Source organism: Pteropus alecto, unplaced genomic scaffold (assembly GCF_000325575.1).
Source record: "Pteropus alecto unplaced genomic scaffold, ASM32557v1 scaffold61, whole genome shotgun sequence".
NCBI lineage: Eukaryota > Metazoa > Chordata > Mammalia > Chiroptera > Pteropodidae > Pteropus > Pteropus alecto.
Window position 1 is genome coordinate 2939200 of NW_006434835.1, and position 10957 is coordinate 2950156.

The 10957-nt window shown below is 53.8% G+C and overlaps 1 protein-coding gene across 6 annotated transcripts in view; it reads left to right on the forward strand.

Annotated features, from left to right (window-relative positions):
• RNF144A (ring finger protein 144A) overlaps positions 1 to 10957 on the forward strand; it is a 65572-nt gene that overhangs the window by 7865 nt on the left and 46750 nt on the right. For 2 of the 6 annotated variants that reach the window (XM_025045725.1, XM_025045726.1), the window contains exon 2: positions 422 to 625. The exons of 2 other annotated variants lie outside the window; for them this stretch is intronic. The gene's annotated coding sequence lies outside the window, so the exon portion shown is untranslated. The remainder of the gene's footprint in view (positions 1 to 421; positions 626 to 10957) is intronic. 2 more of the 6 variants (XM_015588226.2, XM_025045728.1) reach the window with 1 other exon arrangement.

Here is a 10957-nt window from a genome sequence, read left to right on the forward strand (position 1 = left end):
TGAGTGTGAGTGTGTGTGTGTGTGTGAGTGTGTGTGTGAGTGTGTGTGAGTGTGTGTGTGTGTGTGTGTGAGTGTGTGTGTGCGCGCGCGCGCACGTGATGAACCTGGGAACCACGGCAGAACGGTGACCGGAAGCACCCTGGCTCGCAGCAGGGAGGAGGGCTGGGCGTTTCACTGGCCGTGCACGTTTTGTTCCTGGAGGACGGATGCTCTGATTACAAGGAGGGGTGTAGGAATTTGGAGGATCTGGCCAGGGCGTGTCCTCTATCCCAGCTCAGAGAGGACGGGACAGCCTTAGAGGGGCTTGGTTTTGATCACAGTCTCCTGAAAGCTACAGTCCAGGTGCCCAGGGAGAGATGAAGTAACTCACGACGGCCGCTAGCTGAGTGGCTGCCATTCGGATTTCGCCTGTGGTTTGTAGATGAACGCCACGTCCCTGCGTGCTGCTGTAGAATTCGCTGACGGCCCCTCCGTGATTGTGGTTGCTCTTCCCGTCACCCAGCTGAGGACACTGAGACCCGTGCAACAGGTAATGGTAGGAGATGCGGCACATGAGGAGGCCCAGGTCCAGATCTCGTGTGACCTTTCTGCCTGGTAGAGAAGGTCTCGGCGGGACGCCTAGGAGGTGAGTCTCAGCACCAGGAAGTCAGGGAGGGCTGGAGCGTCTTGGGCGACGTCTTGGCTCAGAACGTTGTTTAGGATTGATCGCAGAACACATGGGACCCCGATGGGCAGGTCGCTGGGAGTGGGATGGGGTCATCTCTGGATGTTGGAGTTTTAGAGGAACCCCTTTAAGGGGTGTTGGCTGGTGTTTTGTGAATTTCTGAAGGTGTCTTGATCCCCAGCAGGAGCCGTGCCCAGCTGTGGGAGGGGCCGTACGTGTGTACTGCTCGCATATGCTGAATTATTTGCCGAGCGTGGGAGCGTCTGGCGTCCATTCGTGGGCGGGGTTGCTGTGGGCAGCGGAGAGGTGCCAGCGGTCTCCGGGGCGTCTGTGCCTGGAAGTGTAGGCCCTGCGAGGTGACCACGCAGCACTTTGTAATTTTGTTCCGGGTCCTCTTTGGCCGATTCAAGTTCAACACGGTGCTGCCAGCTGAAGGGGAGGCCAGAGACACTACTCTTTTCACCAGGACCCCCGAAGAAAGCCTGCAATACGGGGTTTTGAAAAATCGGGGTGAAGAGCACGCTGCGGTTCCCCCACGGTCTGACTAAGTGGGCCGAATGTGAGGATCAACAAGAAACAGGATGTCTTGCGTATACAGTGTGCCAAGATGGGAAAAAACCATGTTTCATAAGCTTCGAGGAGAGGCCTAGCCTGCGGGAAGCGTTTTGTGGTCATTTTTTTTTTCTTTTTTTTAAGAGAATCAAAAAGTTTCCAGTAGGACAGAGAATAAACGAAGACGTCCTTTCAGAGGACGGCGTGACGGCTGTCCCCTCCCCCGCAGGGCCCAGGAGCCCGCCAGGGTTTGCGTGCAGGGTCCGCGCAGCCTGCTCCTGGTCCCTGCAGCCGTCCACCGCGGGGCGATGTCGGAGCCCCTCTCCCTCTCTCATCGGCCACGTCTGGCTGTTCTTGGGCTTCTGCCCCTTTACAGAAATAGTAGAGTTAGTTTATAAAACAGCAACAGCCACGATAAAAACAACAAGCAAACCCCTTGGGAATTTGCTGAGATCGTGTTAAACCTGTAGGTCCGTTTAGAAAGAACTGACTTTTTTTTTGCCGTGGTGGACCTCTGTCTTTAGTACTGTGTCACTGTCCATCTGCTTGTCTTCACACGTGTCTTTTGGCAAAGCGTGACACTCTTCTGTAGGTGGGTCTCGCTCATCTCCTCTGTGGCCCCAGGTACGAACGGCGTATGTGTGTTTGTCCCTCGATGGTGGCATCCTTGCTGGAGTATAGGAAGTATAGTTGACGTTTGCATATTGATCTTGCATTCGGCCACTTTACTAAACCTGTAGTATTTGCAACGTTTTTTCAGTAGATCCTCCTCCATGGAAAAGTTCAGATGTGAGTGTCAAGTGTTGCCTGTTTCATTTCATTTCTCATATATGTCTTTTTTCTTGTTCTCCGGTTTGAGTTAGGGCCGACCTAACTCCAACGTACAATGTTGATGCAGCAATAGAAGGTACCCTTCCCTCCTTCCTGATTTTTATGAGGAATGTTCTCATTTAATTACAAATGATGTGTCTGCTGTCATTTTTTTCCTCAAATGACCCTCATTAGGTTAAGGAAGTCCCTTTACATATCTTTTTGGCAGAGTTGTGGTTTATGTTTTTAATCATAAAGGCGTGTTGCATCTTATTGAAGGCAGCAGCCTTTGATGACCATTTGGTTTCTCGTTTGCCTCTTACTGTATTATATTAAATGTATGGATTTTTCCAGTGTAAAAACTTTCTTTTCCTCCTCGGATAACTTGTCTGCTTTATGTTTTGTTTTTTGTTCCTCAATGCACATCCGACGAACATCTGGATTTTATTTGCTTTTATTTTGTTTTAAATTTTTGTTTCTTTACTCATGAGTGAGGTTGGCCTGTATTTTTCCTTTAACTGCTTTTGTCTGGTTTAGAGAGAAATTTTTTCCCCTATTTTTTTCCCTGTTCCTTGCAAGATTTTGTGTGTGATTTATCTGCTCTTAAAACTTTGGTAGTACTCAGCTAAAATCAAAACCTAGTGAGTTCCTTATTGTAAGGTTTCTGTCCAGTTTTTTCAAGGCTTGTGAAATTATTTGACCTCCTATTTCTTTGTGAGTCAGTCTTCTTAAATTGTATTTTTCTAGGCGTATAGTCATTGTTCTTTATTTCAAGTTTAACTGATCATAAAATTTTTCATTTAGTTTTCAATCTCTATTATCTGTTTCACTACAAATATAGTTTATTTAGGCCATATCTTTTTTCTTCCTTGACCAGAGAGTGTTGGTTTTCTTATTATTTTCAAAGAAAAATACTTTTGATTGTTTTGACTCTCTTTATTTTAACTTTTTTGTGTGTGTTTTATTTATTTTTGTCTCTATCTATCATAGGTCTTTCCAAATATTTGCTTTGTGTTAATTCTGCAGTAGCTTTTCTTACTTCTTAAGCTAGAGACAGCTCATTCGCTTTGTCTTTTTTAATACTAGCATTTAAGATTATGAGTTTTCTTCTCAGCACTGCTTTAATGGCATCTCCTAGTTTTTGTTAAATAATATTCTCACTTTTTAGTTCTACCTATTTTCAAAGTTCCGTATTTTCTTATAAACCCACTAGTTATTGACCAGTCTTTCACAGTTTCCGAACCTGGAGAATCTTTTCATCACTGATGTCTGGATATACAAGCCATGTGATACCAGTTATTGGAAATTTACAAAGTTATTTTTTATGTTCCTGTGTAATGTCAGCTTTTGTAAATGTTCTGTGCATTTTTGAGAAGATTGTGAATTCTCAGCTTGTTGATTATGACATTTACAGTGACCATTCAGATCGTTAATAGTGCTTTTCATATCTTCTAGATTTTTGCTAATTTTCTGTTTGCTATATTAAGCTGCGTAGTGAATTTCTTCACTGATGGTGTATTTGTCATTTTTTTCAATAACTATATCATTTTTCTTTTTATATTTTGAAGCTATTTGATAGATACAAATTTTGAATTATTGAATTATAGCTCCATAATGGATTGGACTTTGTTTTTGTTATATAATTACCTTCTTTTCCTCTAGTTATGTTTTTTGCTTTAATCCTTTTTTGTCTGACAAAAACTTTGTTTTGGCAGGCATTTTCTTGGGTTACCTTTCTCCACCCTTTAATCTTTCCACTGTCTTATGGTTTTAAGTAAATCTCTGTCTTTTTAAAATTAAATTTTAACCTTTTTTTCTTTTGGCTATCAAATTTAACTTATTTATTTCTTATGATCTTTAATAAATTTGGATTTTTTTCCCAATTATTTTTATACTATTTTCTTTAAAAAAATTCATCTTCGTTTCTTTGTCTTCTTCTATTTTTTCCCTTTTGTACTTTATACAAAGATAGAAGAAGGACACGGTCTTAAAATTGGTTGTTATCAACATGGTATTCTAGGCTTTTATTCTGTAATTTCATTTTATTCTTAATTTCTATAGTATCTCAACATTTATAAAGAGACTCACAGCATCCTTCCCAATCTCCCCCCCCACTAAAAAATAAAAATAGAAAAGGTCAATGGTATGTATATTTTGAAAGAAACCTCTTTGTCCCATGTTTTTCTCAGTGACTTGAAACTCTGGGACATGGGCGTCTCATTATCAAATGTGTTTATCAGGTGTCAGTGGCCCTATGCCCGGCCCTATTAGGGCAAGGTCAGAAGTCCCTTTCCTCCTGAACGCTTCACGGTTGGGTGCCACTATGAGTGTCGATGTAGAATTATAGAACGTTTGGCGTCAGGGAACCCCGGAGCTCATGCAGCACAGCGGCTTCCAGAATTACTGGGGAGGTGGGCGTGCGGTGGTCCCTTCTTCGGAGACGTCTCAGAAAGCCGATGTCTTAAAAATAAACGAAATGCAGCCGAGGCTCAGATTGGGACAAGCTTAGGGAGCCTGTGGCCCACGGCAGCTTGGCCCCCAGGTAACGTCGGGGAACCCCAGAACCCACACAAAGCTCTTTCCACTTAAGCCCGGCATTCCAGCAGGGGAGACACTGGACGCACCGGGGCCTCTGGCTGGCGGCTGGACCAGAGTTCAGTCCTTCGCAGCCCCTTCTACGCCCTCCTGCCTCTTCGACCCCTTTGACCACCCCGTGAGAGGCAGGGCAATGTCCTTAACCCTAATTTTTTTTTTTTTTGGCAGTGGAAGATTTTATTTTCCCTTTTACTCTTATCCTAACTGTCCCTTTTCTGAACAACATAAAAACATGCACACTGACGGCATTCTCATGAAGAAAAACGAAGTAGTGACCATGCTGTAAATTAACAAAAGTAGCAGAAACAAGAGGTCGTTTCCTCAGCCAGGCAGTTTTCCCCTCATTTAGGAGGAGAGTCGGTTATGAGGTGATCCGCACATTTCCACCTTAATTATTCTCCCCTCAATCCAGGTCACATCTCGTGTCTTGCTTGGGTCACCCCAGTTTGCCAGCCATATGTCCACGTCTTAATGTCCAGCCCCGGGGTCTGCTGCTGGCTTCCCCGGGGGTCTCTCCGACCATGGAAACGCATGTCCAGTGTTTGTAACAGGGACGTGGCCACACAAAGCCTCGTTTCGTCCGCCGCGTTCGGTCGCTGCAGGCCCTTTGCCACCCTCCTCCGTGTGGGTCCCAGAGGGATCGGCTCAGGCAGACAGACCACATGCTATTTCTGTGCTTCTTCAAAGCTGCTTCCCAGCCACCTCTGCACCCACACGCTGGAAGGAGACGTTTGCAGCTATAATCGGCACCCTTAAATACTAGTTCAATTCGGAGCGCGTACAAAATCCGTACGGCTCCCGCCTCTGAAAGAAGCTCTAAAAATATCCCATGGCCGGGGGCCCTCCGAGACCTTTGGCCATGAGGCGATCCCTCCGAACTCTTTAGGGCTTGTGGGGTGTTCCAGAAGCGCCCGGATTCCATGTTGGGGGGTCCGATCCAGGGAGGGCCGTGTGTGACACCGAGGAGTCTCGGCTGCCGACTGGCGATTTCCTTCCTCGTTTCTCTTCCTGGGATAAGACGCGCAGTGACAGCCGCGTCTCTTCCGGTTAGTTCCTGGAGGTCACCTGCCTTCGTCGTCTTCGTGTCCTCTGTGTCTGGCACGTGGCAGGCACCGGGCATGGTTGTGAAGCGGCCAAAGTGGGGGTTCGGGGGTGCTTTGAGTCGAAGGGGCGTCCAGGTCCTCGCCCAGTGCTGTCGTTTGTGTGCCTGGTACTTCGGTGTTTCACGTGTGCGGGTCACCTCTTTGATCCCCTTGAGCCCCCTGTGAGAGGCAGGGCGCTGTCCTTAACCTTGATTTACAGGTGTTGGAACCGAGGCTCCCAGGGGCGTCTGGAATCGTCCCCGAGCTCGTGAGTTTGGCTCGCAGCTGGGTCTCGAGTCCAGGTCTCCCCGGTCTCAGAGTCCACGTCCCTCCTGACTCCAGGCACCTCCTGGAAGACGCTGTGTTTTCATGGCCCGGCAGCTGGGGCCCTGCTCAGCCTCACTCCCCGGAAGGCTCGGTGGTTTCTGGTCCCCTCTCTCGCACGAAATCGGATAGGCTTTTGTGACGTACGCACGCCGGGTTCTCACTCACCTGCCCCAAGTTCTGACCGGTTTGCCAGCCTCTTAGGCGCAGAGCCCGCGTTCTGCAGTGGCAGACGTGTGGACCCTGCTCTGTGCGAAACCAAGTGCTCCCAGGGCCTCGGGGGCCACGTTCAGACTTTACCGGCACCCGCGAGGCAGCTCCTGGAGGCGCCGCAGCCGCCCCGACTCCGGGCCCCCCGCATTCACCTGGCTGGGGTCCAGGGAATGGCTGCTCAGGGGTCACTCCCTCCCACGGTTCTGCGTCTGCCAGAGGCCGGTCCTGAGGCCCGGGCAGGGGGAAGGCCGTGCTCTGCGCCCCGAGCTTGCTCCATGGGGGCCGCATCCCTCTGCCCGGTGATCACGGTCACACTCGGCTGATTCTGGACCGTGAGCCCAGCGCAGGAGGCCACACGGCTTCTCAGCCTTAGAGCCCGCATGTTCAAATGCACTTAGTACATGTTGCTGGACGAATGACCCGCATTTAAGAATCCCGTGTTGCCTCCCCGCGTGCGTGCGTGGGGGCCGCTGCTCCGCAGACGCTGTGGTCGAGACGGGAAGCCCAGTGTTGGGATGGCTCGGAGGGAGCCTGGCCTACCTGCGGTCCACCGTGGCGTTGCTGGTCCTGGGCCGGAGGGACGTGATGAGCGGAGAGTCCCTGGAGTGTGCCGGGGAAGTGTTGGCCTCGTCCCCACTCCTGAGGTGTCCCAAGCAGCCGTGTGGGCTCACGCACGCCACCTCCGCTGTGTTCGGGCGGCCACATGGCTCTGCGGCTTCTCACACACGTAGACGCCGAGGCCGCCTCGCGCTGGGCCTCCTCCGTGATCCTGGGACATGGTGGCATGTGCGAGAGCTACCTCGGCATGTGCTTGCGTCTTCGTAAAGGACAGGCCCCCGTTTGCTCCACCCCGGCCCGTCTTTGAACCGCATGTCCCCTCCTGGGCGCGGGGAGCACCTCTCACCCCCTCCCAACACTGCGCCCCAGGGGGCCTGTCTTCCGAAAGCCGGCGCTGGGTTCCCACGTTTCCGGGGCCGCAGCTGAGGCCACCTGGCCTTGGATGTGCCGGGTAGGCAGGTAGTGGCAGACTTGGGCGGGGGGCGGGGGCGCAGGATGAAGTCTGGGAAGCACATGGCTCACAGGAGGGCTGGAGTCACATTGTCCTGGAAGGCGACAGGTGGACACACAGCAGTCCCATGGCATGGCCGTCATCACGGCTGCCACCGGGACCAGGCACGCTTGTTCCCAGGAAGTTGGAACTCGGTCACCGTCCACCTTGGCCTGACTCCCGTTTGCTGGCCCACTGCTCTGGGCTGCGGCTCCCCTAGGAGGGCTGGCGACAGGCCCAGAAGCGAAGAGCCAGGATTTAAAGACAAACGCAGCTCGCTCCCTAACTCCGTGACGGTCACGGCGCAGACACGGGCTGAGCCTTCCGTGCTTCCCTGCCCCGCTCGGCCGTCCCCCAGTTCGAGAGAACAGGAAATGCAGTTGCGTTTCAGGCAGAGCAGCCCACGGCAAGGAAAGTTCCAGACCCAGGGACTCGGGTTCCCGCAGCCGTCTCGGCAGGAGCGGCTGCTGGGCCTACGTCCCCCTGGGGACTTGCAGAAGTCGCTGGGACACGCGCCCTCCGCCCATCACGTGGCGAAGTCTCTTGCATCCTGGTGCTGAGTCCGTGGAGCTTTGATGTGGCCTTTGTTCCATGCAGAGCCTCAGAGTCCACTGTTGTACGAATGGCCGTGTGATCAGATGGCTTTCTCGGAGGGCGCTGGGCTGGCCGCCCTTCCAGTCGGGCCCCGTTGCCGTGACCGGGCAGGGGAGTGTGGCCGGGCACTGGGTGCAGGTGCTCATAGCCGCAGGCCAGTCCGTGTGTCAGACACCAAGGGCCTCACAACAGGTGGGCCACATGTTTCTACCTTATGGTGGCAGAACTTTCCCCCCCAAATCAGATGTCGCACATAATCCGAGCTGGGGCGGACTCAGAACCCGCGTCCCTTCTACCCGGAGTCTCCACGCAGCTCCGGGGTCCTGCCCTGGCCCTCGCTGGCCTGCCTGCTGGCACACGCGCAGTCTGAAAAGGTGCCAGTTTTCTCACAAAACCCTTAACGGGGAGGCGGGTGGAGGGTCGGGTCGTGACCTGGGCTGGGTGTCAGGGTGCAGAGTGACACTGGGTGGGCTGCGAAAAGCTCAAGGCCTGGAGCAGCGCCCGTCTGCAAGGCCCTTGGATACAAAGCTATTTTACCGGGTGGCCGGCCTACCTCAGTTACGCTTCGGAGGGGCCAGCGTGAGGCTCAAGGTCACTGGTCAGCAGTGCTGCCTGTTTGTCCCCACTCTCTTCGTCCCTGCGGGCAGAGGACACACGATGCTCCCACTGAAATACCCCACTGGCTTGTCCCAAGTGCAGCATCCCACTGCGAGGCCAGGCCTCCGTCCTGGGGGAAGGTGCTGCTGTGGCCAGGCCCTGGGCCAGCTTGGCGTCTCACAGCGGAAATGTCCTGCCAGCCCGGAGCCCCAGGAGCCGGGGTTCATGTCCCTGGGATCTTAGGAAGCCCCAAAGCCCCGCCACCGCCCCCCTGCTCCCCCAGCGGGAGGTCTGGGGCTTGCTGGGAGTTGGGAAGGGCGGACAGGACGCGGAGGGGCTGAGAGGCGGGACGGGGAACCGGGCGGCAAGTCCAGGACTTCAGTGCCGCCGATTGATGGTCGATTAAGAAAACGGCTCCGTCTCCGCACTCACGTCCCGGTGGCAGCAGCAGCACCTGGGGCCCGAGGCCCTGCGCCCCCGACTCGCCCGGCATGAGAAGCTCGTTCATCTCACCCACTACCTGCTCTCACGCCAAGATCTCTCGCTTACGCTCCGTGTCGCTTCCTCTCCGTGGCCCTTCGTGTCCCGAGACCGGCCAGCCCTCGCGTTCTGAGGTTCTAAAATCAGCTTTTCCTCAGAAACGCGCAGGCGCCCGGATATCTCAGAGCTGCTTTATGGCCGTTGGACACCCGAATGGAAGAAGAGCAGGCCGAGTGTCATTCTGGTTTTTGCTCATTGAAACCTTTAACTCTGTCCTTTCTGTTTCTGCCCGGGGAGGAGGGGGGCTCAGGTGAGATGCAGGGTGCAGACCTCGTGTCTCCGGGGGGCATCTGTGCAGCAGGGCCAGCCCTCTGCGGTTTTCAGATCAAGGCTTAGGGTCTGGCTTGCTTGCTAATTTTTTAAAACGCCCCAGCAAAGGTGTGTGTCTGACGCATGGCGGGCCTGCCGGGAGCTGCCCCGGCTTCTGCTCGCTGGGGCAGTGGAGAGGGAGGGAGTTTAGGGTCCCTACGGTCTACTTTTCATCGAGTCGGTGAGAGAGGCCGGGGTGTTCACTGGAAAGGTATGAGGAACCAGGACAACCCGAGTGTGGACAGGAAGCGGTCATGACCCAGCAGGGCCGGAGGGCAGAGGCGGTTACCGCCGTGAGCTGGGCCATGAGCTGCTCAGCCTGGCACGTCCTTCATGTCACCAGCCGTCAGTGTCCTCCTCCGTGAAGGACGAGGCCGTGCTGTGATGGCCACGCCCCGGTGTGTGGCTTCCGCGCCCCCACAGGCATGCTCTGCCGGGGTCGGGAGCTGCCTTCACATTCACAAGTGGTTTATTTACTTTCTTCGGCAGGGAAGAGCAGAAGAAAGTACTGGCCGGGTTTTGTGTGAACTTGGCAGTGCAGGGGTGGTGTGGAGTCGCTGGCCAGCGCGATGCCCGTTTAAAGCGTGAAATAAACCCAGCCCCTCAATCTCTTTCTTGGTTTGTAGGCTTATTACTTGTCATCTTTATGCCTTTTCTTGCGTTTTCCCTTTAAAACATTATGTGATAACTTTTGCACTTGGAAAAGAAGTAACACAGGCTTTTCTTTTCTAAGTCTCATGTCACATCTGACTGCCCGGTGCTGTGTCTCAGGAGGGTCGTTGCTTCGTAGGTATTCGATTTATATTCAGATTATGTTTTCTTTCCTTAATGTTATCAGATGTTAAAATGGTAATGTGCAGCGCGGATCTGACCAGGAAAAAACAGGTGGTTTTCTGAGCGTGGGGGTATTTGATTGTCGAGATCGGATTCCTGGAGAAGCACGTGCTGAGGCTCGGCCTGTGACAGTCCACCGTGACGCCCGCGGGGAGTGACAGCCACGTCCGAGGCTCCGTGAGCGAGGCTCTGGGGCCCGGCGGTGTTCGGCGTGGGTCCAGCCCTCGCTGTGTTTGCGAGGGGCAGGCATGCCTGCTAAGGACACTGTTCATGTTTATGTCACCAGACACGTGACACTGAGAAGTGGGACCGCTGACGGGGGCGGCTACGCTGCGGGTGGCTTCCCCAAGGTCACGCTGTCCTTCCTAGCACGTGGCGTGGGGCGCCGTCACCGTCTGGCCCTTCAGCCTGGCATCTCTCTCCTCCCACGGAGCAACATCTGCCGGCCTCTCCAGGCCCCACGCGAGTAGCGCCTCCTCCAGGCCGCGTTGGGGCGAGCCGTCTGCAGAAGCCACAGCCTCCGCCGGGAGGGCCTCGCAGGGCCGGCCTCGTGGGAATGGCGTGAGCCCCGGTGGCCGTGGGCATGTGGAAAGCACACGTTATCCACGCAATGCACGCCTGATTCGGCACGCGCCGTTTCACCTCCGAGCTTCCTCATGGGTCACGGATGCTAAGTGGGCTTAGGCAGGCGACACGCGGCCGTTCCGGGGCCACCCGCGGCGCCCCCGCCGCCCCCTTCTTCTTCGCGTGGCTGCTTACGCGCCGCTCGCTGTCACCTGCACCGCACACGTCCCG